This window comes from Pongo pygmaeus, chromosome 4 (assembly GCF_028885625.2).
Source record: "Pongo pygmaeus isolate AG05252 chromosome 4, NHGRI_mPonPyg2-v2.0_pri, whole genome shotgun sequence".
NCBI classification, from domain to species: Eukaryota; Metazoa; Chordata; class Mammalia; order Primates; family Hominidae; genus Pongo; species Pongo pygmaeus.
In genome coordinates this window covers 186239820-186251566 of record NC_072377.2, presented here as the reverse complement: position 1 = coordinate 186251566, position 11747 = coordinate 186239820, and the positions used below count along the sequence as shown (strand labels likewise).

At 37.2% G+C, this 11747-nt stretch overlaps 1 non-coding gene and 1 pseudogene across 1 annotated transcript; both read left to right on the top strand.

Moving 5' to 3' along the window:
* The first annotated feature begins 177 nt into the window (after positions 1-177).
* The window catches only part of LOC129036289 (ankyrin repeat domain-containing protein 18B-like), a 54885-nt pseudogene continuing 43315 nt past the window's right edge, over positions 178-11747 (top strand).
* Positions 8815-8921, top strand: LOC129037667 (U6 spliceosomal RNA). The gene has a single exon (XR_008502900.1). It is a non-coding gene; the product is annotated as a U6 spliceosomal RNA (small nuclear RNA).

Here is an 11747-nt window from a genome sequence, read left to right as displayed (position 1 = left end):
GGAGGCTGCGAGTGCAGCTGCTGAAGGCTGTGGTGGACCGGGCTGGGTCGCGGATTCTGAGCTACATCTCGGGTTTGGGGGTGGATCGCGGGTTTGGGGCTGGGTGAGGGTGGAAAGGCCACGCGGAGCCGCGGGGGCTCAGGAGCCGGTGGTGGGCGTCTGAGGAGAAGTCGCCTCATGAGGAAGCTCTTCAGCTTCGGGAGACGCCTGGCCGGGCAGTCCTGGGCTCCATCGACCACCAGTCCGCGGGTCCCGGGTACCACACCAGGGACGCGGAACTGCGGAAGATCCACAGGGCGGCCATCCAGGGCGACGCCGCGGAGGTGGAGCGCTGCCTGGCGCGCAGGAGCCGGGACGTGGATGCCCAGGACAGGTAGCGGGGGCTCAGCCCGGGCTGGAAGGGGGTCCCCAGGCCCGGCTTCTCCGCAGCCCCGCAGCCCCTGGGACGGGGGCCTTGGAGGGCGCTGGGCACCCTCGGAGCAGGGGAGCCAAACGAAGCCTCAGCTGCTTTCCATCGCTGGCAATTCCTGGCCTGGAGCACTTGGTGGAGAATTTGAGTGATTTAACTCACAGAGTTAAGCATATACACGTTTAAAATATGGGGTCATGGAGGTGCCTAATGAGAACTCATTCCCATGTCAAAAATACCATGAGTCATGTTCAGTAGGCGGAAAGTTCTCAGATAAAAGCCTGTGTCGGTTTTACATCCGAATCCACCCATGTAGATAGGTTCTTTACGGGAGCTTCTTAGAGGGACACTTGGAAGTGGGAGATGGGTTCCTTGAATGGGAAGACTCAGTTTTCTCAAAACGTGAGCTCTTTCTATGTATATCACTACCAAATGAAAATATCAAGCATTTATCATTTTTGCATGACACCTGCTGTCTATTGTGATTACATTTAAAAATTTTTATAATGGAGTGAAAAAAAGACTTGCTCCTCTAGATATCAAAATGTGCTATTAATTCCCACAATTATTTACTAACAGCTGAAAAGACATAAATACATGGAACAGAATGGAAATCCAGAAACACTGAAATGTGTGTAAGATATAGATGTAAGGGTTGATAATGGTAACATTTCAGATGAGTAGGAAGGGTTGAGTTATTAATAAAATGCCTGCTCTTTGAAGAAAACTAATGAAATTTTATGTCACAAAAATGAGTTCCCGGTGGAATACAGACTGAAATTTTTACATATGCAAAATGAGAAAAGTACCAGAAGAAAACACAAATGCTTATTTATACAGGTATATTTTACATTGCCACAGGCCTTCCTAAGAATGACCTCACAAGCAGGCATTCTGAAGGTTGACTTAGCAAACTAAAAATTAAAACCCCCAGGCCGGGCGTGGTGGCTCACGCCTGTAATCCCAGCACTTTGGGAGGCTGAGGTGGGCGGATCATGAGGTCAGGAGATCGAGACCATCCTGGCTAACACAGTGAAACCCCATCTCTACTAAAAATACAAAAAATTAGCCTGGCATGGTGGCACGTGCCTGTGAGGCAGGAGAATCGCTTGAACCTGGGAGGTGGAGGTTGCAGTGAGCCGAGATCATGCCATTGCACTCCAGCCTGGGCGACAGAGTGAGACTCTGTCTCAAAAAAAAAAAAAAAAAAAAAAATTAAAACCCCCTGTGTATCAAAAAATTAACAAATGATAACATACTTGAAAAATATTTACTATGTATATGTTTTTACTAATATATATAAAAATAGATATTCAGATGAAAAGTGTATCTTCATCCTACAGGGAATTTACTTTTTATTATATATATTATGATATATAACTGATTATACATATAAAAAATTGTATATATTACTGATATGTTATATATATACCAGTTATATATATATATACGGATAAAAAGCACATCTTTATTTTACAGGGAAATCTTTCAAATCAAATCCACAAGAAAAGAACTCTAAAAGTGAGCAAAGTACTTTTTTGCAGATCCACAAGTTACATATGTACATAGGAAAAAATCCTTAGTGTTTCTCGTAAAAGAATTTAAGTTAAAAGAGGAATGAGACTGTTTTCTATCCACAATGTTTGTGAGAATAAACAGCAATGGTACTTATACTGCTGTTTGAAGTTTAAGTTGCTGATGACTTTTCAAATAGATAATTTGGTGGTAATTACCACATTTTAAAAATGTATATGCCCTTTACCCATCAATTCCATTGTATTAAAATACCTTTAGAAAACAGAGATACATGTACTGTGTTTTTCCCAGCATTTATGTTAACAAGAACCTGAAGAATGTGTCCTATAAATAAGTTTCAGTTGCATCCATAGAATGGAATAATATGTGACCATTGAATGTGACAATAGGTATAGAAGTATGGGAGGTTCCCTTCATGCCAGGAGTTTGAGACCTGCCTGGTCAACAAAGCGAGATTCTTTCTATAAATTTTTTTTTATGATTAGCTGAGCATGCTGGTGTGCTTTCTGTGGCCCCAGCTACCGAGGAGGCTGAGGCAGGAGGATTGCTTGAGCCTAGGAGTTCCAGGCTGCAGTGAGGTAATATATGAAATATATGTAATACACCATTACACTCCAGCCTGGGCAACAGAGCAAGACCTGTCTCAAAAAAAAAAAAAAAAATCTAACAATTATTGAGTTGTTGCTTGTTCTAGAAATGGTTCTAAATACTTTACATGGATTCCCATTTAAGCATCACAATGGTGTCCTGTGAGCTAGCTGCTATTGTCATCTTTAATTAATGAGGAAAATGAGGCACAGAAAGTCTAAGCAATAGCTAGTACGTGACCGAGTTCAAAGTATAACTCAAGCCCTATTTGAACTGAATCCAAACACCAAGCTCATTCTATCCAAATAAGCTGCTGTTTCATTAAGGGAGTGAGCAGTAAGAGCTAATAAATGTACTTTCTTCAAAAGAAAATTATTTGTTTTGAAGGCAGAGGAATAACATGCTCTTCAATGTTTACAATTACGTAAACCATTGTAGGTTTTGAGATATTGCACTACAATTTCCTGAAAACTCCTCTCGCTCTCATAGGACTGTTCTACATTTGGCCTGTGCCCATGGCTGTGTGGAAGTGGTCACTCTCTTGCTGAGCAGAAAATGCCAGATCAACATCTGTGACAGACTAAACAGGATGCCTTTAATGAAGGTATACAGTAGCCAACTCTTTCGGCATGAAATAGATTTCACTAAATACATAGAATTAAAATGAATTTATCTCATTTAAATATAACTAGTTGGTGAAACCCGTGGAATATGTATTTTGAATTCTTAGAATTTATAGTCTAATTTTTCATTTAACACTGATAGGCTGTACATTGCCAGGAAGAGACATGTTCCATTATTCTGCTGGAACATGGTGCCAATCCAAACATTAAGGATGTCTACAGCAACACCGCTGTTCATGATGCTGTGTATAATAAAGGGACTTCACTGGCAGGAAAACTGCTTTCCCACCATGCAAATATTGAAGCACTAAACAAGGTATAGATCAATCAACTTTCTTTTCAAAATATTTGTTTTAACATTGACATAGGTAAGAGTCAATTTTTCATGTTTGGAAGATCAGGCATTCCTGAATGAAAATATTTTGAAATAACTTAATTGTCTTAGATTTTACTTTAAATATTGATACTTTTAAAGACGCATTAGAGGGCACAGCTTGTTTAGTGCACTTATGGGAAATATTTGTGAATTTGTTGAGGTAAAACTTCAAGTATTTGTTTCCTACCCCAGGTGTATTTTTTTTTCTAATTATGTAAACACACACACACACACACAGGAAAAGAATTTACCCTGGAAATAGGCTTTATCTTAAAACTTAAAACTAAAGCAACTTGCAATAAATGGAAATCTTGCTGCTGCTGACAGTTTTCTCAAAAAAAAAAAAAAAACTGATGTGCCTTTCAGTGGCAAGGTTTAAGAGGGAAAAATGGGGAGGGAAAAGGAAAGCAATCAAAAACATGTAGGTCACTTGGAAATTAGGTAATGAGGAAAAATGCCAATAAGAAGTTTTGTTTTTTAGTTTGTTGTTTTCCAGTTTATGTATTGAGACAAAGTGCTCTTCAGCCTTGGGGTAATTATTTTTGATTTGGTAAACAGAGTGATTGAAACTTGCCTACAGATTAATTTTTAGAGGACTCTGAGGAAACCAGATTGGCTGTGAATAGCTGGTGATGAAGTGAGAAACACTTCAGCAAAGGATGGAACGAATTAGGAACGAATTAGTGACTGACTTATTACCCATCCTGGCAAAAACAGCCACTTAGCTAAGAGTCCAAACTCTCCTCTCAAACCTAGAATGTCTTGGTGGGAAGGTGGGAGATAAGGAGCTTATAAATAGCAAAATCAAGTGGGATTTTCAGTTTACTTGTCCCTGTTCTACCCATACCCAGGAAAATTAACTGGAGTGCTAATAAATAACTCTATCTCATACTCTCTTCTCTTTCTGGCCACATCCCAAGCTGATAAAGGATATTGGCGGTGTGGGTGAGTGATGAAAGTGAAGTGATTGTCTGCTGCAGTAATTCTCAGCTAGAATTGTGCATCACAGTGACCTGGGGGAATTTTGTTAGAATTCTACAAATGTAGGCTTTCCCCTGAAGATTTTGATGTAACCGAGCTAATAAGATCTGAACATGTACGGTTACAAATATTTTCTTGAAGCCACACACAGTGGCATGTTTCTGTAGTCCCAGCTACTCAGGATGCTGAGATGGGAGGATTGTTTGAGCCTAGGAGTTTGAGTCCAGCCTGAGAAACATAGTAAGACTCTTGTCTCTTACAATAACAACAGCAAAAAAAAAAAAAAAAAAAACCTCAGGGTTTGAATACACTCCTGATTAAGAAGCACAGAATAGATAAGTGCGGTATATAAATTCCTGTATCTCAAAAACATAAGAAATCTCTAAAAGAGTTGGCATTTAATAGGTGCTACTTTCTTCAAAGTTCTCCTTTCCAATAATGTTAGCCTGATTTATCTGTCTTTCTCTACATTTGTGACTGGAAAGTAAAAGGAAATATTGTTGGCAATGTATCTCAGCTTACAGAAAAACACCTTTTCCTTCCCACCATGAATCATTCACTGCCATTCAGAGAGTCTTTAGCAATTTGCTTGTGGGTAATCTTTCAATAGGTAAAGGCTGACCTTTTCACAATTTCATGTTCCTTTGTCACCATTCAAGTGATTATGTGTCAACAAATGTTCATTACAAGTGAAATTTTCTCAATTAGATTAGTAGCAAATCTTGAACCTTTTTTTTTTCAGTTGAAGTTGTATTATGGACTATCTCAGTATGTCTGTTAAGTTTATAGAACTTTGGCATAATCAGGATGTCAGTCTTAAACACTGAAATCCAAGATGTCAGTGAGAATACTATAGGAGTTCTTTTAATAAGTTAGTTTCAGCAGTCTTATGAACTAATTATCTATTTGGTTGACAATCTGGGAAAATGATATATAAACAGATTTCAAATGAATAAATTTTGGGAAAATTCTTAAGGTGGGTATTATGAGTCTTAACAACAATTTTTATTATATATATATATCAGGGGCTGATTTTTATATAAAACATATGATACTAGAGAAAGAAAAATTTCACATGCAAATACCTTGGTTTATACAAAAGCATTTAGTAACACTTACATAGAAAATATAAATACACAAGGGCTATAGTCTAACTAAATGTGGCACACAGATTTGTTCATTTGCCTCTTTAAATTGAGTCAACATGTAAAATTTAGTAGACTCATGCAGAAATCTGGACCTCAGGCCTGTCTTAAGAATCAAATCTGGTGTCCCCCGAACCCCATCACTGCTTGGTCTGCTGTGCAGAGGTTGCCCTGTGTAGGAGACACATATTCTCCAGTTTGCTACTGTGCCCACCTGAGTACTTCACTTACTTAGGTAACCTTCTCCATCCTTATAAGTATTTGAGTTTACAACTCCTGCTTTATAGTATATTTTCATAAGCTATAAAAGATTTTCAAGACAGTGTATATTGGTTTATAATACATAGTCTATAGTTTATAAATCCCTCAATTATGGGGTTGAATTTTAGAATTCAAAAGTTTTTTTTAACTCTTTTTTTATATGTATACCACAAATAGTTATCTGCTCGTAAGAATGCCTAGAAGCCTTTTTAGGTTATTCTTGGTGAGAATTGGCTAGTTTATGAATATTGCAGACATTATATCATGGTCCTCAGCAATGTCCCTTAAAAATGCAAGTGACTTATTGGCTTTTATTAAGCTAGAAATAAGCCATATACATCAACATTAAAACTTTTATTGATTATCCATTGTAATTTTATTTCTGATTTATATTTTGCCTAAAGTAAAAAAAAATGTTAAATAACAATTTAAATGGAAGCCAATACAAATGGATTTAAAAAGTAAAATTGTGTTAGCATCCCAGGATTATCATTATAATTGAGAATAAAATTTCTTACTGAGCTTTGCTTTTTTAATATTTATTTTCAAACATTTTTAACCTGTCTCTCTTACACAGAATATACTAAGCTTTCTGACAGTTAGGATAAAAATCTATCTTCTTGTATTAGGAGAAATCCCATGGACTATTTAATAATAATGAAAATAAGTGCATTTGAAGCCATTCTCTCTTAAATCAGACCTCATTTCCTTAGTGACCCATTTGGATCAGGAGTGCCTGACATTGGCATCGGATCCTGACACCACTGCTAGAAGTAAATCAAGCAAGTTTGTACCACCCAGAGGAAACCTCCACCTGAATCGGGAAGTTCTGGCAACTGTATCCCTGAAACTCTAGTTCCTAAAATGTTAACGTTTGCCACAAAAAGTATTGTCAAATTGAGATTAGGCAAAGTTGAAGGGATTTCTTGATTGTTGGCCATATAATACAGTTTTGTAATATTTCTCATATGCAGATGATCATGGCATCTTTCTGTTGGGGTACAGTTCTTCTGGTAAAACAAATATTCTTTGGAACATAGTTTAAGAAACACTGCTCTAAAGATAATAATTTACATCATTAATTTATTTTAAAAACCTAAAGCATTTGCTACTATGTATTAGGTTTTAGGGTTATAGAGAAAAAAAGACACAGCCCTTGCCCTCAAGAAACTCTTGGTTTCAGTGGGAAACAGTGAAATAATTACAACATATTGTGCTAAATGCTGTGATAGAAGCAAGGATTTTGGGGACTGGTAAATAAAGTCAGTTTTGGAGATGATCGAAGTTAACGTGGGGAGGGAGAGGAGGGGTGTTTGCAAGGCAGTGTGTGGGAAAGCACAGAGGAGTGAAAAGGACGAGACTGCTTTGCATTTACTTTCTTTCTATATTGTATGTTTAAGTTCATAGTATCTTATGGGAGATTTTTAGTTCAGTTGAGAAATATGTAATTTTGTGAATTATACATTGTTTTTGCTTTCTTACAGGAGGGAAATACACCACTTTTGCTTGCTATAATTTGTAAGAGACAGCAAATGGTGGCATGTTTAGTGAAGAACCAGGCAAGTGCACATGCTGTTGATGATTAGTCCACTTTTTAGCCAGAAATCACACAGAAAGCTAGACTAGTTAGAAGTAGCAATGATGCAAGATTCTTTCAGGACTTTTGAAGACCTTTATCCCTAGGGATCTTGGTGTTCATTTTATTCCAAGTATAACCTTATATATAACCTTATATGTGAGATATAAATAGCATCACACTTTTTACTTGTTTTTCTTTCTTTTTTTTTTTTTTTTAGACAAGGTCTCACCTATGTTGCCCACATTCCTGAGCTCAACTGATTCTCCTGCCTCAGCCTCCCAAACTGCTAGCCACCATGCCTGGCCTGACTTTTCTAATTAGTTATTGGGTCTAGAAATGTCCAGTTTAGCAGAAAGTCTTGGATTGTCCCCTGGGGCTATCTCCTATGCCTTCATCCTTTGAATTTTTCAAAAAGCTAAGGGGTTCCCTAAGTCCAAGGAAGACAATCTTGCTTTACAAGTCAGAAGATAGGGGGAAAAGGCCATTCTAAATATTCTGTTGTTTCCATTGATTCACTTGCTGTATTGCTGCCATTGTAACTGGTCCTGCAATCTGGTAATGATTGACCTTTGCCACCAGGATGACTTTACTGATTCAGACCCCTCACTCTTCATAGTGACTCACACAGTTCACAGCTACAGTGATGCCTTTACTGACTCAGATCCCTCACTCTTCATGGTGACTCACACACAAAGCTCACAGCCACAGTGTTTTTTAGTTCATGTACATACGCTCAGCCATTGTTCCCAGCATGCTGCTCTGGCAGTGAGGCCTACTGGCTTTACCCACACACATAGTGAGTAAATTGACCCTCCCCTAACACTAAAAACCTTATTTGTTACCCACCTCTTAGCTAGGCTTAGCCTAGACCTTGATGGTAAGTTATCCTTTGAGATCTGTGTCCATCTTTTCTCTAGCAAATGTTAGTTGGGCTTGTTCTCAGCAGTCAGGGACGTTCAAATAATGTTGCAGGAAGAGATCAGAGGTCCCTTTCCCTTTTGTTATCACATCTGTACCTTGAGGCTTTTTTCTGTCCCGTGTAGCAGCTTTTGTTAGGTAGCAGAAGGTTCCACATTATCCTTCAATAGAGTAGTGGGCACCAACTTGCAGGTGACCCCTCAAGTAATGTGTTTCCATAATAACGAAAATCTCTCAGGCTACTTGCATCTCTACCTCAAGTTTTTAAAATATTTTAAAATTTTACCTCACAAGAAGTCATTCAATAGAATTATCTGTATCTAAAGTAGGTAGTTTGGATTTAACAGAGCTAAGCCTCATCCATGACTCATGAGTATCCATGTATAAAATAGGGCTTTATACTTGTTTCAGCAGCATATATTCTAAGATTGAATCAACACAGAGCAGATAAGCATGGCTGCTGCCTAAGGATGGCACACAAATTCAGCAAGCATTCCACATTTTGCACAGTCCCCAGAAGGTCATTTGACTATTTGTTAACTAGCTCCAAGGAAACAGTGCAAGTCAGACCAAAACAGGAAACCTCCAATATTGAAATTGTTGTTACTGTTATTATAAAAGTATTCAGGTAAGGTGATCTGTGAAATGCGAACAGCGCTGAGTAACATATGGGATGTTACATGCAAATATGTTGTTAGTCCATGACTTGGAAATGAGGAAACGTCAACTTGCATCTCTTTCATGGAACCAAAAAACAAGACAAGCAGGGTTTTGTCTTGTATGTCAGTTGGAGAGGACCAAGAAGATGCAGCCTCTAACACAGACCTGCTGGCTCCGAGTTTGAGGAGGTAGAGAAGGAATGGTAGTTGTCCAAGCCAGGTTTTGACATTTATTAGTTTTCTGCCCTTGGTGTTATTGATGAGCTCAGTAATAGGGAACACTTAGGTAATCTATTTTAATGAGATAATAATATATTTTTATATAAATTTAGTTACAAGTTATGAATTAGCTAAAATGCTCTGAACTACAAGCCACAATGAATAGAACTAATAACCAAAATTAGCACTTAATAACATTTTCTGAAAACTGTGACATTCAAATATTAGAACCTATGAAAAAACACCCATCAAGTTTTGATATCCCAAAATTGTTTCAGCAATACAGTTCAAGAATAAATTATTCCATTGCTTTACTATTTCTCTGAATATTTAAACATGTTATCTCATTACATCCTTTTAACAACCTAGTGAAGTAAGGTAGTAAAATCCTTATGTTTTAGAAAAAGCCATGGAGCCTAAGAGAAGCAACTGGTCTGAAAACAAAATACCTATTGGTTACAGAGTGAGGACTTATTCTGAGTGCAGGACACTTTCCAGGATGTTAAGCTAACTAGAATTAATTTACTGAGCTATCCTTCTCTCAGTTTATGAATACTTCATGTTTTTCTTCTTTAATTAGAAGCTTCCTTAATTATAAGTTTATAGAGCTTAAAATTTTTAAGTGAATGGGACATTAGAGTTCTGATATCAGCTCTGATATTGTCTGAAATGCTTTAAGAAATTAATATATTTGGTAAATATTTTTCATGTCACTATTAAAATAGTAATTTTATTTATTACATTTATTATGCATACCATTCAACAACAAATTTTGGAACGTAAAAATAAGATACTTTAAAATCATCTTCAAAATGACAATCAAGGTAAGACTTCTTATAGTAAATTTCTCATTTCTCTTGGTGGTCTTATTGATTTTAAAAAGTAAAATTACAGGCCAGGCACGATGGGTCACACCTGTAATCCTAGCACTTTGGGAGGCTGAGGCAGGTGGATCACCTGAGGTCAGGAGTTTGAGACCAGCCTGGCTAACATGGCAAAACCCGTCTCTACTAAAAATACAAAAATTAGCCGGGTGTGGTGGCAGGCACCTGTAATCCCAGCTACTCAGGAGGCTGAGGCAGGAGAATCACTTGAACCTAGGAGGTGGAGGTTGCAGTGAGCTGAGATCGCACCACTGCACTCCAGCCTGGATAAAAGAGCAAGACTCTATCTCCAAAAAAAAAAAAAGTAAGATTACATAGTTTTAATCATAAAAGAGCAGTTTAAAATATATCTGTATATAAATTAATTTTTTAAATCTAATTTATTTAGAATTCAGAGTTAAGAAATTAGTTGTAGCTAATTCATAATCTCACAGTATTGTCTAAAAACAATGCATTTACCTACTTATGTTTCCTGAAATTCGACATGATATTTTGTATTAATATAAATAAGAAATTAGATTTTTAAGTTAGTATGTTGTATTTTCCTCTATAATCACAGTGTTACAATTGGACTTGTGATGCAAATGGATCTTCTATTTAATTTTTATAATAAATGGTTTGAATTTAGCAAATAAATATTAATTATAGTTGATTCTTGAATCATATGGTGGTTAGGGGCTCTGATCCCTGTGCAGTTGAAAATCTGAGGATAGCTTTGACACCTTCCAAACTTAAATAATAGCCTACCATTGACTGGAAGCCTTACTGATAACATAAACAGTCCATGAACGCATATTTGGTATGTGCTGCATTATTATATACTATGTTTGTACAATAAAGTAAGCTAGAGAAATGAAGCTGTTATAAAGAAAATCATAGAAAAGAAAAAAATGTGCTTACTAAAAAGCAGAAGTGAGTCCTCCTAAAGGTCTTCATCTTCATCATCTTCAGGTTGATTAGGCTGAGGAGGAAGAAAAAAGGTTGGTTTTACTGTCTCTGGGTTGCAGAGGCAGAAGAAAAATCTACATATAAGTGGACCCCTGCAGTTCAAACTCTTGTTGTTCAAGGGTCAACTGTATTACACAGGAATTTGTGTCACTAAGAAAGTAACTATCTTTAGAACTGGGAACTCAAAAATCCCTTTCTGATACCATAAACAAATGGCAATAAGAACCATAAAACTGAGCCAGTGTGTACCCATAAAAATAGATTATTTTTTAAGATACCTATTGAATGCAGAAGATGGGAAAGTAATTCCTTTACAAGAAGCAGAAGTTATGTTACATATTATTATACAAACAAGATGTATTTTCTTCCTCTTTCTCCATAAGTTGGAACCTCATGAGATATATTCACTTCTTAGAACAAGCTGTTTTTTAAAATGTGCTGGACAATTATCATAATAATATTAATTTTGTTGGAACAAGATACTCTGCTACCAGGCTGGGCGCGGTGGCTCATGCCTGTAATCCCAGCATTTTGGGAGGCTGAGACAGGCAGATCACTTGAGGTCAGGAGTTTGAGACCAGCCTAACCAACATGATGAAACCCCATCTCTACTAAAAATAC